Here is an 18,013-nt window from a genome sequence, read left to right as displayed (position 1 = left end):
AGTATGGGTTGTTCTATTTTTGATTGAAACCCATGATTGCATCGCATTGCTCCAATTGATTAATTTGTGCAGTGATAGCTCCCAATGGACATGAGTCATTTGAATGTTCTGAACTCCCACATACTTCACAAGATATATAGCAATGGCATTTACCATATTTGAACTAATCCCCATATTCTTAAATTTTTTTGTAAGAGCATCAAGTTTTGCAGCCAATAAAGTCACTGTATCAACATCAAACTTTCCTGATGCTTTTGTTATTGGGTTTATTGAAGGATGACCACCACTTCTTTCATTTGCCCATTGATGATGATTTTGTGCTACACTCTCTATGATTTCCTTAGCTTCATCCAAATTTTTATTCATGAGTGCCCCTCCAGCAGTTGAATCAAGGGACACTTTGGTATGATAATTAATACCATTATAGAAAGTATGCAACACTAACCATCTTTCCAAACCGTGGTGAGGGCATTGTCTGAGCATACTATTGTATCTATCCCAAGCTTCAAATAGAGATTCTGAGTCATCTTGTTTGAAAATTGCAATCAAATTCCTCATATAAGCAGTTTTACTTGGGAGATAGAATTTATCAAGGAATTGTTGCTCACATTGTTCCCAAGTGGTGATATTGTGGGGAGCCAAAGAATTCAACCATTGCTTGGCCCTATCTCTCAAAGAAAACCCAAATAATAATAACCGCACTACTTCTGAAGGAACACCATTCATTTTCATTGTCCCACATATCTCATAAAATATTTACATATATTTTCGTACACTTTTATATACTTTTATAAATGTTTTGACGCACATTTACATACTTTGAGCTTGCTTGATCTATGCATTTTTATACTTCCATCTTTTCTTTTAGCATATTTACTCTTTTTGTTCGAAGATCTGCTTTTTGTGCATTTTTTGTACACAGGAGTCAAATTTGGTGAAGATTCTACATTCTTGGACAAACTTATGAGCTAAGCATTGGAGAAAGCACTTGGTCGTGTGTCATACACGGCCCTACCTGGGTGGAGTGCTCTGGCCGTGTGGTCAACCAGGAGAAGCAGACAAAGAACTTGGCCTGGCCGTGTGAACCTCACACGGCCGTGCCAAGTTTTGAAGCAAATCAGAGTTCAATCCTTACATGGCCGTGTGGATCTACATGGCCGTGTAAGGTTTCCAGAGACCCAGAAGGCCTTGGCCGTGTGCATCACACGGTCATGCAAGGTTCCCAGCGCTTAAAAGTGTTCTGGTCGTGTGCACCACACGGTCGTGCCAGGTTTCCAGAAGCTGGGGCAGTCCAGGCCGTGTGGATCTACACGGCCGTGCTTGGAGGTCTTGATGGGAGTTGTCCACGGTTGTGTACACCACACGGCCGTATATGGATGGCAGAGAGGGGAAAGACTCTGTCCGTGTGAACCTCACACGGCCATGCCTCGGGGCCGTGTGGCGTCCGAAAACCCCCTCTATTTAAAGCCTCTTTGAAGATTTGAAAGGGGATCTTCTCCCCTTTGGGTAGAAAGCAAGATTTGGTGGATTCCTCCCATTCTTAGGAGGATTTTTGGGCGATCTAAAGGGAGATCTTGGTGAATTCGACTCCGGGAGCGAGGATTGGATCCGAAGATAGAGCTAAATTGTAGATAAGTTTTCTTTCTCTCCTCTTCTTGGATTGGGATTGAAGAAATGCTTGTAATTTTCATATCTTTGGTTTTCTTTCTTCGTTTTATGGAGTAGATCTTTGTGTTCTAGGATGGAGGGAGTATTTGTGAGATAAATTAATGTATACTCTTGTGGATTTATCATTTCTTTGTTTCTATGATGTTGCCTAGTTTGTATCGATTGGATCTTGAATGATTAATTGTGATTAGGGCTTAATTCTCATTCTTGATTGATTGTTTGGATATCTTATAGACTTTGTAGAGATTAACTCTCACTCAATTTTCCGAGGGATCCACGTGATAGGTGCAAGCCCGTGTAAGGACGTTTGAGGGATAACCTTGAAGGGGAAATGAGAATATTCAAGAGAGTAGGATAGATTTTATGATTCAATCCTTGTATCTTTATGGGTTAAGAAGCTATGAACTTCTATGTTAATATCCGAGGGAAGTATAGTAATAGGTGCAATCCTGTATAAGGACAATGTAGGTTCATATCTAATTGATCACATTTAGGTACATTTTTCAGTCCTAAGCTCGTTATCTATTGCAAGAGAGAACTGACAACCTTCTACAAATATTAGACAATTGAGAAATAAGAATTGGTAAACCATATACATTCAAGAGATCTTACAAAGAAACCAAAACTCCTAGAACCTCCCTTTATCATAACTCAAACCCCAAACTCTTGTTTGTTAATCTTTCATTTTAGATTTATTTTTCATCCTTAGCATTTGAAACCAATTGATTAGTTGTTTAGCTAATTCGCTTTGAGATATTTTTAGTGCTTATTCCAGTCCCTGTGGATACGATAATCTTTTATATTACTTACGATATTTCTGTACACTTGCGGAATGTGACATATGCTTCAACCTTGTTGAATATAAACTCACCACATATTGGACATGCATGATATCCTTTGACAACACAATTTGACATGTTCCCATATGTAGGAAAATAATCATCCATAGTAAAAAAACTTTAAGCGAGAAAATTTCCTTTTGATATGCATCATATTGATTAACACCTTTATCCCACAAGTATTTTAAGCCATCAATTAGAGGTGCTAAGCGAGAAAACCGCTTTTCGCGTCGTGAAAACCCCGAATCGCCCAAGCCACGGATCTCGTGCAAGGTAAAACTTTCAAAAAATACGAGTACGAGTTTAAAACACGATCGACTCTTAGATCTACGAGGGAAAAACATTTACCCTTGATGCGTGCCCTTCGTAATCCCGCAACGTCCAAAAGGTAGCCGGATCTCGAGACCGTCAAGCGAACGGTCCTCTAGCGGTATCCACACGAACAAGGAGTGGTCTTCTACCACTCAAAGATGGAGAGGAGAACCCACAAGTGTGCTAGCACTTTATAGGGCTCTCGGATTGGATCTAAAAGGTGAGAAAGGAGAGAAGGGAAAAAGGAACTCACACACTCCTCTAGGTACTCTCCTTTTGTGACCTTCACACCACCTAGTTGCTTGGAATCAACTCTCACTTCTTCTCCACCATGAAGCCACGACCATCAGCAAGCTAGAGAGAGGGAGAAGCACCCAAGGAAGAAGAAGCATTGAACACCATTCAATTGCCACCAAATGAAACCCTCTCCTCACTTAGTGTGGCCGGCCACCACATGTGTAACCCCCACATTAATGTGGCCGGCCACATTAAGAGGATTAATGGTGTGTAACCTCCATGAGGTGGCACACCATTATATAAGGGGATGATGTGGCATGCCATGTAGGATGAGTCATCCTCATGATGTGTCAATTCATCAAGTCAAAACTTGATGTGTCAACCTCTATTTGGTCAAGTCAAACTTGACCAATGCTCTTCCTTGTTGAGTTAAATCCAAGCTTTGATTCAAGTCAATTTTAATTTAATGAATCTCAATTCATTAATATAAATTGACTCATAAATCAAATTTAAATTAGACTCATTCAACAATTGAATCTAATTGAGTCTAACTCAATAAGTCTAATTTGAATCCAATCTTTGATTCATCATATGAATCTAATCCTATGGGTTCATCATATGAACCTAATCTCCATGCACATGTTCTTTGTGTGTGACCCAATAGGTTCTTGTAACGTTGGCAATGTTATAAACTCCTTTAAAAACATAAGCAATGAGCGGCATCTAGCAATACATCATTGCTACCCAAGTTACAAGAAATGTTGAGATCCAACATCACCTTGTGACTACTAATTGTGACTCCTCACAATATGTGACAATTGTCCTTTTATCCTAGACATCTAGATTGATCAATGTGAGGCATAGACCGTGTCATCCTCTGACCAATCTAAATCTTGAACTCCGAGTAGACTCACTCAATCAAATGAGCTCAATATCTCATATTGACTCATTTGAGTATGGCCATACACTTCGTGGTCTCACTCTATCAAGAATATCGATGTCTCTCCCGTCATATAGGAGGGATAGATCCCATCTACATCACTCACATCCCTCTGCATAATTTGTTATATACCCAGTAATCGCCTTTATAGTCCACTCAGTTACGGGTGACGTTTGACGAAACTAAAGTACATAACTCCTTATGTAGGGATTCATGGTGACTTCAGGTCTAAGGACTAATAGTCATACTAATAGCCACATGAGAAAGTATATGACACTCATATAACGATCCATGATACTTTCTCATGGCGGGTCATTCAGTATACATTCTCCAATGTATACCCATGTGTCAGCTTGATATCTCTATATCCATGACTTGTGAGATCAAGTCATCGAGCTGACCTACATGCTAGTCTTATTGCATTAACATTGTCCCTGAATGTTAATACTCGACTAGGAATGGTTTAGAGTAGTGTTACCTACATCATCTCACTATCGATTCAACTAATCGATTGATATAGGTATGAACCTTCTACTCAAGGACGCTATTATACTTAGTCTATTTGGCACTAATACAAATAAGTATAATAACCAAACAAATTCCTTTATTAATATACAAGAATATGATACAATGAGTCCATACAATCATCAAATGATTGGCTCTAGGGCTCTAACTAATAGTTTGAGGGATAACCTTGAAGGGGAAATGAGAATATTCAAGAGAGTAGGATAGATTTTATGATTCAATCCTTGTATCTTTATGGGTTAAGAAGCTATGAACTTCTATGTTGATATCCGAGGGAAGCATAGTAATAGGTGCAATCCTGTGTAAGGACAACGTAGGTTCATATCTAATTGATCACATTTAGGTACATTTTTCAGTCCTAAGCTGGTTATCTATTGCAAGAGAAAACTGGCAACCTTCTACAAATATTAGACAATTGAGAAATAAGAATTGGTAAACCATATACATTCAAGAGATCTTACAAAGAAACCAAAACTCCTAGAACCTCCCTTTATCATAACTCAAACCCCAAACTCTTGTTTGTTAATCTTTCATTTTAGATTTATTTTTCATCCTTTGCATTTGAAACCAATTGATTAGTTGTTTAGCTAATTCGCTTTGAGATATTTCTAGTGCTTATTCCAGTCCCTGTGGATACGATAATCTTTTATATTACTTGCGACATTTCCGTACACTTGCGGAATGTGACATATGCTTCAACCTTGTTGAATATGTTTCTTCACCACATATTGGACATTCATGATATCCTTTGACAACACAACTTGACATGTTCCCATATGTAGGAAAATAATCATCCATAGTAAAACAACTTTAAGCGAGAAAATTTCCTCTTGATATGCATCATATTGATTAACACCTTTATCCCACAAGTATTTTAAGCCATCAATTAGAGGTGCTAAGTAGACATCAATATCATTTTTCGATTGTTTGGGACGAAAAAATCAACAAAGTGAGTATTATAAATTTTCTCTTCATATACAACCTTGGAGGAAGGTTGTAAGTGATCATTACACTTGGTCAACAACTATATGCATAACTCATCCAACTATGGGGATTGATCATATCTGCAGATATAACCAATCTTAGATGTGTTGGCTCGGAAGAAAAATCTAGCCAGTTGTGATCCACTACTTTCTATGAGGGTGCATTAGCGAGATGATGCAAGTATCCATCACAGATTCTTTTATTAGCATACCAAGTTAACTCCTTAGATAGAGCCTTGTTATGAAACCATCTTTGAAATCTTAGAATAGGTGGGAATTATTAAAGGACCTTTGTAGGAACTCCTTCATTTATCATAAATTTTTACCCAACTTCCACCTTGACATCCTACAAATAGGACAAGTGGTAAAGTCCTCATAATCCTTCCGGTATAAGATACAATCATTAGGGCAAGCGTAATTTTCACATAATTCATCCCTAATGCACATAAGCTTTTCTATGAATCATATAAAGATCTAGGCAATTCATTGTCATTTGGAAGCATTTTCTTGAACAAACTAAGTCGGTGAAACTTTAATCACTCCAACTATATTTTAACCTTCAAGTTATATAATTTCATAAGTGAAGATAACTTTGTAAATTTAATACATCCAAGATATAAAGATTTCTCGACATCTTCAAACAGCTTCTGGAATTGGTTTTGATTCTCAGCATAACTATCATATGCAACATATATCATATCTATAGGTTCCTTGGCAAAATATTTGTGTTCATCTTGCTTTACTCGATAACTATCATTCATTGAGTTCCCAGTCTTAGACCTTTCACCATGCCAAATCCATGAATGATATGTTAAATCTATACCATTACAACACAAATGTGCCCTTATAGTGCCAACATCTTTCTTCTTTAGATTGCTACATCTTGCACATGGGCAAGGTATTGCATTTGGATCGTTGGCGTTTTCTGTTACAAAGTGCAGGAAAGACTCTACCCCAATCTCATATTCATGTAGTAATTTGTTCTTTGATGTCCATTCTTTGTCCATTACTCGTACAACTAAGCAACCAACAATGAGTCAAATCTTTCAAAATAGTCGTAAAAATATGACACATTGAATTAACAGTGATACTAACAACACAAAATTATTCTGGCTAATTATGTTGGAATATATCTATTAAATTCATTAAATTATTATGGTAAAAGTAGCTAAATTAATTTTAATTGTGACAACTACAAAGCAGTAGTTTTAAACATTCAACATAGACATAGAGATCAGAGGAGTATACTTTGATTAACACGCTGGAAGCATTTTATAATAAAAGACCATGAGAATATTAATCAGGAAAAAAAACTTCCAATTGCAGAACATGTGACAATATTTTGGATCAATTACCAACCACTATAAATAAAGGACATTAATGAAAAGTTTTTGTGCCAATTGACACATTAAACATAATTGAATCACCCAAATACCTGTGCTTGAAGTTTAAGCATATGACTAGGCCAATTTTGATCTAAATGAATGATTACATAAAAAATATCCACGAGGACAAGCTAGCTAAAATGTAGGCATGAATATCACTTGTCCCCACTTTATTTAGGATACATATATACCTTTAATTGTGATTGAGAATCAGTGGAAGATTACAAATATTTCAAAAGTAATCAAATAAAGCATGATAGCTCTCTACTTTTAGGTAAAACAAAGTCCATTCGATTAGGTAGATCACTATTTTGCACTTAAAGAAAAATTATGAGATTCAAACTAATTTGAAATTAGAACAAAATTTTGAATAGTTCAATTTCTATGCTTTTAGACAAACTACAATAACGTCTCTAGGAATACAGAAGAAAACATGATGCAATCTCAGGAATACAGATGAACACATGGAAACAAATTTGAAATGAGATTTTGACACATAAGCATTTTTACATTCGTAAGCTTCAACCAAATCAAATATAAAGAGATTTTATAATTTTTTTAATGGTCACATAGAACTATCTAGAAGAAGCACCTTTTATAGCAATACCTGAGTTATATTAGTGGTAACTATGGATTGTGAGAGTGTCAAGTTAGACCATAGGTGGAGAGGGTAAGAAAAATGTTGAGAGATAGGCGAAGAGATCATAGGTTGGATGGAGATGTGTTTTGGTGCTTAGGGTTCGGGAAGGCATTTAGGTGCTTAGGTTCAAGAAGAAAAACACAAAGGGGGGGAAAACGTGAAGGTGTTTAGGCTCGGACAGTTTTTGGCCAAAAATTTTTAGGAGAAAATGTGTCGGCAAAGGAAAATAGGAAGGGAGAAAAAAGCGAAGGTGTTTAGGTTCTTAGGGTTCAAGAAGAAAAACGTGAAGGGGGAAAAAGGCGAATGCGTTTAGCTGCCAATGGTTTTTGGCCAAAAATTTCTAGGAGAAAATGCGGTGGCAAAGGAAAACATGAAGGGGGAAGAACGATGAAGGAAACAAGCTATTGTCTATTATTATATAAAAATACAAAATACATAATGGTTATTAAAACTATTGTCATAGCCCTCAAAAAAGCTCAAATAGATAACTATTTTTAAAAAACTATTGTCGTAGCCCCAAAAAAGGCACATATAGATAACAGTTTTCAAAAATCATTGTCGCAGCCTCCAAAAAACCGCACAAAGATAATGATTTTTTGTTCAAACCATTGTAAAAAAAATGATTTTGGCATAAAATTGTCATCTTTTGAGTATTGTTGAATAAGAATTTTCTTATAGTGATCGCTTCGTCTCCATGCTTGGCTAGTACCAATTGGAGACAAAAGCTTGTTGCTCGAGGAGTTATCTTGAAGGTATTCGACATGGATACCGATAGAGGTTAGCCTTGTGAGGCTAACTATGTGTTGTATACAAAGTTTAATCACGAACTCGCTTGTATAACTTCTAAATAAAGGTTTTAATTCTGCAATTATGTTTACACATGTGTGGAATGTGTGTGTTGTAATAATTTAAAAAATTATTATGTTTCTGTTGCTTGTTTATAAATTAAATTTTTAAAAAAGCAAATAGAGACTCCCAAGAGATCAAACATTGAAACCCTAACTCGAGTCAACTCAAGCTTGGTCAAACTTAGCTAGAGGTCGATTACACCAATACGAATGATGAACATGATAGAAGAAAATTTCTATTCACCCCCTCTAGCGACGCTAATGGTCCTAACAAAAGTAAGACTAGGGTTAGATAGTAGAGGGTTAGGTTATGATACTATTGTCAACCTTAATCTTTATAGAAGATTATAAAACCTCTAAGAGTGTATTTGGTTGAGGGTTATCCTTAATAACTTTAGTTATCCATCCAAGATTATCAATGAAAACACTGTTTGGTTTAAGTAATCGATGATTCCGAATAATATTCCATACCCGATACACCAACAAAAGGGTATGCAACCCGAAATAAAAAAACCTCAAAAAACTGAGGTTTTTCTTGATTCTGGAGTTAACAAATTTTTTTTACTAAAAATACCCTCTGATAAGAGAAAAACATGAAAAATATAAAAACAATAAAAAAAACTTAAAAAAGAAAAAAGACATAAAAAAATAAAAAACATAAAAAAAAACATAAAAAAATTTTAAAAAATAAACAATAAAAAACGTAAAAAAATAAAAATAAAAAACATGATTCTCGGTCAGGTTCTCACAGATCGGAACCCCAGTTCTAAGACACCTGGGTAGACAGTCGAGGTGGCACCTGACCAACCCTTGACGGGTTAGGCTTTCATGACCTGGATGTACCGGGGCCTAGTGCACTCAGTAAGCTAACTCCCGGGCAGTCGTGTAACGCCCGCCCTCCCTGCTAACCCTAAGGGACGGGGCTACGATACTCTACGTACGTATTACAGCGGAAGACTTAAAAATTATTTTTCTTAACTTATTTCAAACCGAACTACACTAACATGGTTTCATATCATGATAACAAAATCAATAAAAACTTAACATCAAGTCACCAATAATGTATTACATTTCACAAAACCAAAGCATAGTTCTTAAAGGTTTTAAAGCAGGTTCTTAATTAGTTGCCTAGCCACCGCCACACACATCTTCGTTGCCCCTCCTGCTGCTCCTCTAACTCATCCAGCTTTTTCCTTTATCTGTGGTACAAGGAAAGTAAGCTATGAGCACTCATGGCTCAGTAAGTTCCTTTCCTACTCACTAAAACCAAAAATCAACACATAATCAAGAATGTATCAACAAGTCATAATCTCAACTAATCATGGCATAACCTAGCATTCTATTCAAGCATATCACGCATCATAATATAATCACCACTAGTCATGGCATATCAAACATCATCATGGCCGAAACATATACCTAGTGCATTGCATAAAACATAGCTAGACATGGTATAACAACCAAGTATCATGGTATATCAAAGCATGGCCGAAACATGTATATCAAAGCATCATAACTATGGCCGAACATGTATATCAAAGCATCATCATATCCATGGCCGAAATCTATCTATCAAGCATCAACATATCCATGGCCGAAACATGTCTATAAGGTATAGCATGAACATAACATAATCATACCTTATCATGGCATATCATAATCAAGAGCATAGCATGAAACATAGCATAATCATAAGGTGTATGCAATATGATTTTGGAAAACATGTATCCGAAAAACATGTGTATGTCTCATGATCTTTAAAACCATTTTCTTTTACATATATATACTTGAAAGTAATCTCAACATAAGGGGGATCCCGGCTATGTACCACTTACATATTGCGCGCAACCTTGTAGGTCCAAGGTAGCAAGTCTTGAACCCTACGAGGCAAACATACTAGGCCCTTAGTCCTAGGGGCACTTAGGAGCCCATCCCTAACGAGGTCCTTAGTCCCGGGGCGCTTATGGAGCCCACCCTTGGTACAAGCCACTCACACATAAAGTAAAGTACATGTCATACATATCATGTATCATAAAAGCATGCATCACTTAGGCACACATCATATCATAAAGGTATGCATCACTTAGGCATACATCATGTCATAAAAGTATGCATCACTTAGGCATACATCATATCATAAGGTATGCATCACTTAGGCATACATCATGTCATAAAGGTATGCATCACTTAGGCATACATCACATCATAAAGGCATGCATCACTTAGGCATACATCATGTCATAACAATATGCATCACTTAGGCATAGATCATAAAAACATGCATATCTTAAGCATAAAGCATATCATCAAGCATGCATGATTTAACCACATAGCATATCATGAAAGCATGCATATTTTAAGCACTAAACATAGCATTAAAGCATGCATAATTTAACCACATATCATAACATAAGCATGCATATTTTTAGCACAAAGCATATCATATCATAAAAGCATGCATATCATATCATAAGTCATAAATCACAAGCATACATATTAAGCATAAGGGTGTATCTTGTGATTATCCTATCATAGGAAACATGGTATCATATTCATCTTGGTTCTAAGCTTCCTAAACCCTTGTGGCCGAAACCCCTTTAGAGCTTAATTTAGGTTAAACACAACATCCAAGCATATGGCACCTAAATTATCATCATAACATTTTCATAGGAAGCATTATAAACATGATTAACTTAGTTTCTAAGTTCTTCAAGTCCCTAATTTCATGTGGCCGAAACCTTAAGGTGTGAAACAAGGTTCCATATGACATAAAAGCATGGACAACTTTAAATCATATTTATAACATTTTTACCAAGGAACAAGGTAAACACATTTGACACATTTGAATTAGTTCCTAAGTTCTTTAAGCCCTTAACATATGTCATGGCCGAAATTTAACAAGTTCTCATTAGGACTACAAACAAGCATACAAGCATGTGAACTTGGACTAACCTTATGTATAAATTCATACAAGGCATCATACAATAGTTATGGCCGAAACATACCCTAGCATCATTTTGGGTCATAAAACAACATATAGCAATTGAACCTTGGCTTTCTACTTATCATATTTCATGTAGAGTGACATGAGCATATTTAATTTAAGTCCTAGGGTCCCTAGGGCATCTAAACCTTTATGGCCGAGACTTACAATGGTCCATTTAGGTCATGGAAAAATTATACAAGCATGTGACACAAGCAATAGGTTATCATATTTTCATAAGAAGCATTTTAACACCTTTGGTTTAAATTCTAAGGCCTCTAGGTCATTTAAACCCTACTTGGCTGAAACTTATCAGTGTTTAACTTACTTCAAATAACATAAAAACATATGAAGTCATACGAGTTTCATAGCATATGTAAAGACAAGCATAATGAGTATACATATGAATTGTGTCTTAGGCTTTCTAGGTTTCTTTTTCTCTTTTTCTTTTATTTTTTTCTCATGGCCGAAACCTACCATTCTTTAGCTAGGTTCTTAAGTGGCCTAAAGCATGAAAAATCTAAGTAAGTTTCATGGCAAAAGTTACTAAGAAACATATATACAAATTGGTTCATGAATAAGCTAGGACCCCTTGTAGTCATACATGTTATATGTCGTGCAACTAATTTTTCTACACCCTAATTAAGCATGAGGGCATTAAACAACTTTCATATCTAAACAGCACAGAGGTCTTGAGCATATTAAAATTTTGTTTAAGCTTTTCTAAGCTATCCATCTCATCATGGCCGAAAAACCCTAAGAAGGAGTTCATGAAATTCTAGCAATATTCAAGCATACAAATCCTTTAAGATCTTTGTATTCTATCACATGAGCATGGTTATTTAAATTTAAAGGTCTTCCTAACCCTAAACCCTTTCTTGACCGAATCATATGAGTGGGTTTTCTTTTAGTTTCAAAATATCTTCTAAGGAAGAAAAACTAATACATGATCCTTAATATTTCATAGGGAGACCCTTGTACTAGTTGGGTAAAACAATAAATTTCCCTAGCCTCTTAAGAATATTTTTGGCCAAAATTCTAGGGTTCAGTACTCCTCTGATCAAGCATCATATAGGTATAAAAGCATGAAGAAGAACCCCTCTACATAGCATAGAAAAATCTATCATGTAGTGAAGACTAGTTTAAACATCATTAGATTTTTTGAAAGCCCTTCTTGGCCGAATTTTCTCAAACTTGTTTCTAGGTTTTAAAATCTTCATAAAATCCAAAAAACACTTAAAACGCCTTGTACCACAGGTGAGGGTAAGCTTACATCCTTTTCGCTTGTGGATCTAAGGTATGGTGAAGAAAAAGTAGTCTCTTCTTCTAGTTCTTTTCCCATGATTCCTTTGCTAAGTCCTCCTTGTATCTTAGGCTTTCTTAGGGAAAAACTTGCCTTTGGGGCCGAAGATGGAGGAGAGGGGACTGTGGTGTTCTCGGTGAGGAAGAGGAAGAATGAGAGAAAATAGAATTTTCCCTTTACATATTCTCTTTTATGTTAAGGGGGAAGAGGTAGAAAACTTGGTTTTTGCTTTCCTTCTCCCTTAGCCTTTTTTTTCTATTTCTTTTTATTTTTATTTATTTATTTATCCTCATCATTCATGGTGAAATAAGGGGGAATGAATCCCCTTAATTAGCCTCTTTTATTTTCGGCAAGAGAAGAGAGAAAGAGGGAGAGAAAGGGAGGAAGGCAAGTTGCCTTTCTCTTGCTCTTTTCTTGTTTTCTTTTGGCTAGCTTTTACTCTTACCTTTATCATGAGTTTCCCTCCTTTGCTATCAATATCTTCTCTCTATCCCAATTGGTTTCTACTAATTACTTCTATGAATTATAATATAAGAGGTTCAAGATTCAATCCTTGACCTTCACTTCTTTTTATTTCATTTTATTCCTTTTTGCCTCAACTCACTTCCTATTATTTTTCTGAGGCAAAATCCCACCTTCATATATTTATCTTACAAGCTTAGTGGGTATTACAGTACCCCGTACCTCATAAAAAGTTCGTCCTCGAACTTTAAAATAATTGCATCAGGTGGCACTGAACTTTCGGCTGAGTGCATCGGCCACTTTGTTCGCCTTTCCGGGGTGATAAAGAATCTCGCGGTTATAATCTTTAACTAATTCAAGCCATCGGCGTTGCCTCATATTCAGGTCTTTTTGCGTGAAGAAATATTTCAGACTCTGATGGTCGGTATAAAGCTTACACTGAGCTCCATATAAATAATGTCTCCATATTTTGAGAGCGAAGACCACGGCTGCTAGTTCTAAGTCATGAATGGGATAATTCTTCTCATGCTCTTTAAGTTGTCTTGAAGCGTAGGCAATGACTTTGCCATCTTGCATGAGTACAGCTCCAAGTCCTGTGATGGAAGCATCGCTGTACATATCGAAGCCTTTGTTGGTTTCCGGAAGAGTAAGAATCGGAGCACTGGTCAGTCTCCTTTTTAATTCCGCGAAACTCTTCTCGCAAGCTTCTGTCCATTCATACTTGGTATTTTTCTTGGTGAGGGTTGTCATAGGGGCTGCGATTTTGGAGAAATTCTCTACGAATTTCCTGTAATAACCTGCTAGTCCAAGAAAACTCCTGACTTCGCTGGCATTCTTTGGTCGGTTCCAGTTATTTACAGCTTCGATTTTACTTGGATCTACCATAACTCCATCTTTGGAGATGATATGACCTAGAAATATTACCCGGTCAAGCCAAAACTCGCATTTGGAGAATTTTGCATATAGTTGTTTCTCTTGAAGGATCTGTAGTACAGTATTCAGGTGTTCATCATGTTCTTCTGGGGTTCTTGAGTAGATAAGTATATCATCAATGAAGACAATTACAAATTTATCAAGATATGCGGTAAATACTCGATTCATCAGGTCCATAAATACTGCAGGAGCGTTGGTTACTCCGAAAGGCATAACTATGAACTCATAATGTCCATACCGAGTTCGAAATGCTGTTTTCGGTATATCATCTGGTTTCACCTTCACTTGATGATAACCGGATCATAGATCTATTTTTGAGAAAATGGTCGCACCCTTCAGTTGATCGAACAGATCATCGATCCGTGGAAGTGGGTACCGATTCTTGATCGTCACATTATTCAGCGCTCGGTAGTCTATACACATTCGCATAGACCCATCCTTCTTCTTTACGAATAACACTGGAGCTCCCCATGGAGAGTGACTAGGACGAATAAGTCCCTTGTCGAGTAATTCGGATAACTGTTCCTGAAGTTCCTTTAATTCAGCCGGAGCCATACGATAAGGTGCTTTTGAAATCGGCTGAGTACCAGGAATCAATTCGATTCCGAATTCTATCTCTCTGTCAGGGGCCAACCCTGGTAGTTCATCTGGAAATACTTTTGGATAGTTCCATTCTACTCTGACATCTTCTAACTTTGGATCTTTGATTTGATTGGTATCAACCACTTGTGCTAGAAACCCCATACATCCTTTATCTAACATCTTTTGTGCTTTAATAGATGACAATAACTTCTCCGTTCTTTTTGATTCTCCGTGAAATTCAAACTCTGGTTCATTTTCGGGTCGGAAAATCACTTTTCTTTTGCGGCACTCGATTGATGCGCCGTACTTACTAAGGAAATCCATGCCCAAAATTATGTCATAATCCTGCATATCAAGTACTATCAGATTGCAGTAGAGTTCTTTGTTTGCGATCCGAATAAGTACTGCTTGCAGCATATAGTCCGATGGCATAATCTCCCCGGATGGTAAGGTTGTTAAGAACGTGTCCTCTAGAGTTCGAAGTGGTATATCTAGCTTCTTCATAAAAGGCGTTGAGACGAACGAGTGTGTTGCCCCGGTATCAAATAATACTATAGCATACTGATTGTAAATAAGTAGCTGACCTGTGACAACAGTAGAAGCATTCGCCACGTCTTCCTTGGTAAGAGAGTAGACTCTGGCATTGGTCATAGTGGGAGGGGCCTCCAATCTTCCTTGGCTGATTGAAGTCCCTTCTATGGCAGCTTGCATCTGGTGAAGCTGTGCGGGGCACTCCTGTTCTGGAAGTTCTGCGAAGGTGGTGTTTGAAGCTGAGTAGGGCAATCTCTTATCAAATGACCTTCCTTTACGCAATTGTAGCACTTTCTGGTGCTCAGACGACATACTCCCGAATGCATCTTCCCACATGTGGCACACTGAGGGTACTTGGTCTGCTTATTGGCTGGACCACCTTTTGTTTTATTCCACTGTCTCTTTCCTCTTTCCACTTGAGTTTCCTTTCCAGTCAGTTCTGGTACTGTGCGATTTTTGTCCTCCGGTCAGTACTTGGTTCTTGCCCTTATTCATTGCTTCCTGATAGTGCTCGGTAATCAGGACGCTGCTGACCAGCTCCTCTACAGTCTGCGGTCTATTAACTCCGCCGGCTACGTTCAGAGCTATCTCGGGTCGGAGCATTTTTAACATTAACCGGACCCTTTCTTTTTTTCAGTTCGGACCAGTTCTGGGCACAGTCGGGCTAGGCGGTTGAACCTCTTGACGACTTCATTAACTGACAGATCACCTTGTCGGAACTCAGTGAACTCGTCATAGTGCTTGTTGGTCACTTGCATATGGAAGAATTCTTCTAAGAACTCTGTCTCAAAATCTGTCCACTGCATTTGGTTTACTTGTCTTTTCGCCTTTACTCTGTCCCACCACATCCGGGCATCTCCGGTAAGACAGAACGACGCGCATTTGACCTTCTCGTGTTCAGGCCAATCCAATAGTTCCATTATGTTCTCCACGGTTTTGAGCCAGGCTTGCGCATCCCATGGTTCACAGTTTCCCGAGAATGCTTCCGGCTTAAGCCTTTGCCACTGAATTGGATAGGCCTTGTAACACCCCTAGAAAGCCTAGATAAAGTAAGGGCAATGAGAGTACGAATGTAATGAAAAGAATGTGTAGATAGTCTACGTTGAATGTTACGATGGGAAGAATTTAGATGATTAAAAACTTTATGAAAGAAAATAAAGTTGAGAATATAAAGTTCTATACATGATTTATAATGCAAGGAATTAATGTAAACAAAAGAAATATGAGATATTATATATGCATGTATGAAACATTTATGCATAATGCATATACATGAATTATTTTGTACAAAAATATGTTAGGAGAAGGATTTGATCCTTGGTTCTCTTGTGGATGCATGCATGTGTTAACCAAGTGTGATAGGAGTGAATATTGTAAGAGGAGAGAAGGGAATTATAATTAAAGGAAAGAAAGGAGAGAAATTAAGAGAAAGAAAAGAGAGAAACTCAAGAAACATTTCTCTAGCATATTCTTTCTCATAAAGAGGAGAAGTAAATGAGGAGGATGAATCAAGTCAAGTTTTCCTCCCCTCACTTTAGTATAAATAGGCATGGAGGGGGGGGGCTTCATCCTCAACTCACTCTCCTCCTCTCCTCCATTTGTGCCGAGCACTCTCCCTCCCTCTTTCCTCTTGTTGCCGAGAGCAACAACTCTCCCCCTTCTTTCTTTCTTTTTGTTGCCGAGCAACACAAGAGGAAGAAGCCTCCTCTTCTTCCTCCTCCTCTCCACCAAAAGACCTAGCCACTTCTTCCTCCATTGGTGCCGAGCAAAGTAAGCAAGGAAGAAAGGTCCACAAGCAAGTTCTCAACTCTAGGAAACTTAAGCAAATAAGGTAAGCTTCCCCTCACCTGCGGTACAAGGCTTTCATGTGATTTTCGGATTCTTTTTCTATGCCTTGAAAGAAAGTTTTCCCCTATGTTTTTATACATATATGATGCATGATCAGAGGTGTATGTAACCCTAGAATTTCAATCAAAAATATTGTAAATAGGTTAGGGAAATTATTGTCTAACCAAACTAGTGCAAGGTTCCCTCTATGAAATGCTAAGGACCTTCCTATGGTTTTCTTGCTTGGAAGTTGATTGGAACCAAAAGAACCCCACTCTCATGTTTCGGCCAAGAAAGAATTTAGGGTTAGGAGGACCTTGAATTTAAAATAACTATGCTTATATGACATGATATAAAGTTCTTAAGAGTTGTATACTTGTATGTTGAAAGAAACTCATGAACCTTACTCTTAATATTTCGGCCATGGTAAGGTGATGGTTTAGAGAAGCTTAAACAAAATTCTAATATGCTCAATGACCTCTGTGATATTATGTTATGAAAGATGATTAATGCTCTCATGTTTAATTGGAATGTAGAAAATTAGTTACATGATTTATGACATGTAAGATCACAAGAGTCCTAGCTTGTTTATGATCCAACTTTGTGTATGATGTTCTTAGTAAATCTTGCTATGAAATTTACTTAGGTTTCCCATGCTTTAGGCCACTTAAAGGAAGTTTATATTCTATGAATTTCGGCCAAGTAAGGTTTAAAGGACCTAGAGGCCTTGGAAATGAAACCTAAGGGGTTAAAAGTACTTCTTATGAAAACTTGATAATGTGTGAATGTGATACATGTTTGTATGACCTAAATGAATCATTATGTGTTCGGCCATGAAGGAATAGATGCCCTAGAAACCCTAGAACAAAAATTAAATATGTCTATGCCATGCTGTATGAAAATGATATGATAATAAGTTAGAATGCATGATTGCTTTAGTTACGAAATGATATGCATAATGAAGTTATATTATGAAATATGCCATGATGTGTTATAGCATAGAAAATGCTATACA

The 18,013-nt window shown here is 37.2% G+C and overlaps 1 non-coding gene across 1 annotated transcript; it reads left to right on the top strand.

Annotated features, from left to right (window-relative positions):
- Positions 1-454: 454 nt before the first annotated feature.
- LOC122025956 lies at positions 455-560 on the top strand. Its single transcript, XR_006123955.1, has one exon. It is a non-coding gene; the product is annotated as a small nucleolar RNA R71 (small nucleolar RNA).
- Positions 561-18,013: the final 17,453 nt, after the last annotated feature.

The sequence above is a fragment of the Zingiber officinale genome, chromosome 9B, assembly GCF_018446385.1.
Source record: "Zingiber officinale cultivar Zhangliang chromosome 9B, Zo_v1.1, whole genome shotgun sequence".
In the NCBI taxonomy this organism is placed as follows: Eukaryota; Viridiplantae; Streptophyta; class Magnoliopsida; order Zingiberales; family Zingiberaceae; genus Zingiber; species Zingiber officinale.
This window is presented reverse-complemented; position numbering and strand designations above follow the sequence as displayed.